Source organism: Macaca nemestrina, chromosome 8 (genome assembly GCF_043159975.1).
Source record: "Macaca nemestrina isolate mMacNem1 chromosome 8, mMacNem.hap1, whole genome shotgun sequence".
Lineage (NCBI taxonomy): Eukaryota > Metazoa > Chordata > Mammalia > Primates > Cercopithecidae > Macaca > Macaca nemestrina.
In genome coordinates this window covers 92,465,691-92,471,690 of record NC_092132.1, presented here as the reverse complement: position 1 = coordinate 92,471,690, position 6,000 = coordinate 92,465,691, and positions in this window count along the sequence as shown.

Genomic DNA, 6,000 nt, shown 5'->3' with positions numbered 1-6,000 from the left:
TAACCATTATAAGTGATTCTAACTTAATTACCTCTTTAAAAATTGCTATAGGTTCTGGTTCATTCACATCCTCAGCAGCTGAGAGGATCAGGACTTCTTATAATAACAGCCACTTGCACTTCAAGGCTATGTGTGTGATTCCATGATTCATTGATAATGTGCCATTTTTTTTCCTGAAAAAAGTTTTGTCTCCTAGGGCTCCATTGGGATATGTTAAAAAGGGAAAAGTGCTACATTACACAGTACTGGAAATGCAGAAGTTACAGGGTTTGGCTTTTAGTTATTTGAGTGTGTTTCTGTTTTTTCTTCTTTTTTTCTTTTCTTTTTTTTTTAGATGGAGTCTCACTCTGTCGCCCAGGCTGGAGTGCAGTGGCATGATCTCAGTTCATTGCAACCTCTGCCTCCTGGGTTCAAGCGATTCTCCTGCCTCAGCCTCCTGACTAGCTGGGACTACAGGCGCCCGCTGCCACACCTGGCTAATTTTTGTATTTTTAGTAGAGACAGGGTTTTACCATCTTGGCCAGGATGGTCTCGAACTCCTGACTTCAGGTTATCTACCCACCTCGGCCTCCCAAAGTACTGGGATTACAGGCATGAGCCACCATGCCTGTGTGTGTTTCTTGAGTATAACTCTGAAGCAAAATATACAACTGAGATGCCCTGAGAAGAGAATGTGCCGTTGACTGTAAAGTTCAGTCATCATAACTTAGTTGGCTATGTCAAGACCTTCATGAAATACAAAAGAAAAAATCTAATTTTAAAGGCATAATCCAATCAGAAAATAAAGTTTATAAAAATATTTTTTGGACCGGGTGCAGTGGCTCACGCCTGTAATTCCAGCACTTTGGGAGGCTGAGGCGGGCAGATCACGAGGTCAGGAGATCGAGACCATCCTGGCTAACATGGTGAAACCTGTCTCTACTAAAAAAAAAAAAAAAAAAAAAATTAGCCGGGCTTGGTAGCAGGCACCTGTAGTCCCAGCTATTCAGGAGGCTGAGGCAGGAGAATGGCGTGAACCCAGGAGGCAGAGCTTGCAGTGAGCCGAGATCGCGCCACTGCACTTCAACCTGGGCGACAGAGTGAAACTCCGTCTCAAAAAAAAAAAAAAAAAATTTGCCTATATTCTTTACTTCCATGATTTTATGAAGGCTCACCAAGTGAAAATTTGAGATGAATTATTTACATTGGTAATATTACTGATAGAGATAGAAATGTGTTCTTTCTTGTTTTCACTGTGAAGACACAGAATTTCATACAATTCCGAGAACAACTGTATGAAAGTGCATTTTGGGATGCATCCTCGGTCTTTGGATTTAAATGGACCTCTGTTAGTTGCTGTTGCTAGTGCTTTCACCCTTGTGAAAATATCTTCATATACAAGAACCACATAGTCAAAGACAGTTGGAGGAGCTAAAATGAAATTATTCCAGTTGAAATATTATTGAGAAATAAAAACATAGGATAATAGAAACATTAAAAACAATGTCTAAAAAGATTGTGTCCAAATCTGAAATTCACTCTCCCACATCCTTATTTATAAATTTGTGGCTAAAATTTTAAAAACCCAGAAGTTAAAAATTAGAGGCCATATAAATGAAGACTTGATCATTATATGTACATGTTTATTTTGTTCTACATTATAAATGTGCTGAGCAAAATAGTGTCAAGGAACAATACGAAATCACACATATTTATTTATTCAACAAATATTTATTAAAGGCCTATTCCAGGTACTCTTCTGGATTCGATGTACAAGTCTCTGCCCTCCGCCAGCCTATGATCTAATGGGTCAGGTAGATAATAAGCATGCAAGCAACAAAACACTGTGTAATATCAGCTGGGGCTGTGAAGGGAACCTGAGCAGGATAAGGCGAGAGAGAGAGATGCAGGAAGGTGTCACTGTAGATCGAGTGTTCAGAGAAGGCTTCTTTCAGGAGGCAGCATCGAAGCCAACTGTGAATAAAATGAGGCAGCCATTCCCTGGAAGAATTTGGGAAGAGCATGGCAGGGAGAGAAAATGCCCACCACAAATACTAAGAAGGATTGAGCTTTGGTGTGAAGTCAGTGAAGAGGGTGATAGGAGATGAAATTGCAGAGGGGCAGAGGCCGGACCACAGCGGGTCTTGCTAGCCTGGAAGAGGAATTTACGTTTTATTCTCATTGTAAAGGAAGACTGCAGAGGTTTCCGAGCAGGGAGGACTCTATATGATTTATTTTGTAAAGGATCACACCAGCTGCTGTGAGAAGCAGGCTTCGGAGCAGTGGTTCTCAGCTGGGGGTGATTTTGTCTCCCAGGAGACATTCAGTACTAAGACTTATTAACTAGAAAAACTATTAAACTATTAAAAGAGATTTTTTTTTAAAAGACTCTAAGGAATGCAGAAATAGCAACTGAAGGAAACAGGCCTAAGACAGAGTAAACCAGGAATGAATGAACAGCTTGGAAGAGGGCCCTCCGCAAGGCTCAATGTGACCTCATCAGAGAGGCAGTGGCTGCCAGGAGCACCTGCCACCCCTGGAGGGAGGAAACTTCTTCCCGCAGACATATGTTGCAGCTCCACAGTTAGTAAAGTGCTGGTGGCAGAGAAACTCAGTGAATGTGGCAGCCACACCATAGGAAAAAACCCTACTGGAATCAGGAAGAGAAGCGACTTCATTTTGCTTTGACAAAGTCTAACACTGTGCCAGCTGGAAAAAGAGAAATATTTATAGGATCTAACTACAATATTGCAACACAGGGCAAAGAAGGAGGGATTTAGTGTTGACAGACAACGAAATGACAACTTGTATCATGTACCCCTTTTCAGGTTCCATATGCACACTTCCTCAGGCATTTAAACTCCCACAAGACAATTAAACACCTTTACCTTTTCACCTAACAAGATGCGGCTGTCCTTCCTACAAGTGAAGACATTCTTACCCTTTCCCCCAAATGAGAAATACAGTCCGAATAGTCACTGCAACTGTCACAGAACATATTAGTTACTCCTCAAATTTAGTCATCTTCCACTGAGAATCCTGCTACCCAGAGACTAACTTAAAAAGTTAACATCCAATGAGGATGAATCTTTACTTCCTCTATGATAAGCCTCCATGTCGAGCCTCCTGTGTAATCAACCTACAACTAGGTAGCTGGCTGTACCTCCAAAAGAACGATTCCATATTTGGGGCTAAAACATTTCTTTCTGCTGTTGGCTGATTAGAGACTCAGCAGCAGCAGCAGCCAAGTCAGCCTTGATAAAGAGAAATCCATGTTGTTGAGCCCATGAATAGCCTCTTCCTGTCACCATGGACATTTTGCTCTTGGGTTCATAAGTACTGTGGTGTTGGCGAAAGAGGCTGGCCAGCATCCACAGAAGTCACCATTTGTTCACCTGATTACTGACAGCCTCCATTTCAGGGAATGCCCTTTGATGAGTATTCATATGAAACATTGTGGTACACAGTCTGCCTGATGATGCCTGATTCCCGACATTCATGCCCTTGTTAATGCCCTCCCCTAAGTGTGGGCTGAACCTAATGTCTTGCTTCCAGGAAATAAAATATAGCAAAAGTGATGGTGTGTCCCTTCAGAGATTAGTTTCTAAAAGACCATGACTTTTCTCTTACTGGCATTCTCTCTCTGGCTCTGTTTGCATACTTGCCCTGATAGAGAGGGAGGGCTATCTGCCAAGGAATCAAGGGTGACCTCTGGCTTACAGCGAGTGAGGAATTAAGGTCTTCAGATTCAGAAACGGAATCTTTGCCAACAATCATGTGAGTGGGCCTGGAAGTGGCTCTTTTCCTCAAGACTTCAGTTGAGATTGCAGACCTGGTTGATGTGTTAACTGCAACCTTATGAGACCATGAAGCAGAGGAGCCAGCTAAGCCATTACTGGATTGTTGTTTTAAGCTACTAAGTTTTTTGGGGGATAAATATACAGAATAGATAACAAATACAGACACAAATATCTTCACAATATGTCCATTTTGAAAGATCTATCTATGTAACTCTTTCCCAAACCTTATTGTCACCAGTCTTCCAATCCTGTCCTTTGCACATCCCTTACCATTCAGCCAATCCTTCAGCTTTTGCCCATGAATTGATGTAGGGTAATATTTCCGGCCACATGCAGTCTGGACAAGGCAGACCTATCTTATTTCAAATAACATGAGAGATGTCCGAGAAATCAAAGAATTAGGATTCAGTTTTACTATAATTTTTGAGGGCTTACTTTTTGAATGTGTTGTATGTTATAAGATATAAACTCAGTCATTTCCTCTTCAAAATGCTTACATATTCTAGGGTCAGAAATCTTATTCTCTGCCACTAGAAAGATGGTCATGATTTTATAGTGTCAGCAAACAATCTGCTTTCTGGGATATATGATTAATGTCACCAAGGGTTGATCCCTAATAGGCTACTTTATCTATTCTCATACTTTTTGATGTTGTTTATAGGAAAAGATATTCAAAATCTTTATTGTCTCTTCCGGGATCTCTTCTAATCTCCAGAATTAAATTTCCAATTTTCTCTTGACATTTTCACCAGGAACGTCTTCATCACAAATGTAACAAGTCTAAAGTAATTCTTCATCTCTATCTTCTACATTCTACTCCTTTCATCTTCCAGCTTTCTCTGGCAAAATTTTTCATTTTCCTTTTTTTCCTATCATTGGTAAATGGTATCATCCTTCTTCTAGTCTTGTAGACAAGAAACATCAAAATTACTCTTTTCACAGACAACCACATGCTTTCGTGTCTTCATCTTTTTGCACATATATTGTCTGAATAGAACTGTCCTTATCCTCATTTTCTATAACCTTCAGAAACTAACTACAGTGCCACATCCTCAATGACATCTTCCCTGATTTCTCCCAATTGGCAAGAACAGTTCCTTTTAATGGACCTCCACAAGACTTTGCCTGAATACTGCTTTGCCTTTATCACGGCAGTTTATCCTGGATGGCATGTTTCTAACGTGTGTTCTGAAGACGACTAGTCCCTTGGAAGCTTCCACATAGAGAAGTGTTCTTAGGACATGTTAAGTCTAAAGAATTTTGTCTACTGCTCTTTGTCTTGGAGTTTCCTGATTTACATGAGCATACTGAAGATTCTAGAAGGATCTGCAATACAGAAAGTTTTTATCTTTAACTTACCATATTTAATCATTTTCACCCTTTATCTACCATTATCTTTCAGAGCACTTTTGCCATATACAGTAGTATCTGCTTTCTTATTGTGGTATTTCTAGGTACTCTATACATTATCTTATGCATTATAGTTACTTGATAATTGTTGAATGTGATGCATCTCGCTCCACACTCTGAGCCAGATTTTGGTAATGTTTTCTTGCAGGCAATTCTGCTAGAACTTTAACCAGACCATCAGGAACTAAAGGAAATGAATTATTACTACTACCAGAGGGAGCTGACTGAGAAATTAGAACTGCTTGAGGCTACTATTAGTGGAAGAAGTGAGGAAGATGAATACATGACACCACAGGAATTTAAATGGAACAATTATAAACTTTTGGAAGTCTTACCACTGGCTTGATGAAAGAAGACATAAAAATGATAAGAAACCCAATATTCAAATGAAATATTAGAGCATTAGTTCTAGTGAATAAAGTACTGATGAGTCAGCCCAGTCAGAGAAGCATCCAGCCTCTTCTAGGTGGTCTATTCATTTACCAACTTTTTTTTTTTTTTTTTTTTTTTTTTTGTGAGACAGAGTCTTGCTTTTTCGCCCAGGCTGGAGTGCAGTGACGCCATCTTGGCTCACTACAGGCTCCGCCTCCCGGGTTTACGCCATTCTCCTGCCTCAGCCTCCCAAGTAGCTGGGACTACAGGTGCCCGCCACCACGCCCGGTTAATTGTGTGTGGGTGTGTGTGTGTGTGTGTGTGTGTGTGTGTGTGTGTGTGTGTATTTTTAGTAGAGACAGGGTTTCACCACGTTAGCGAGGATGGTCTTGATCTCCTGACCTCATGATCTGCCCGCCTCGGCCACCCAAAGTGCTGG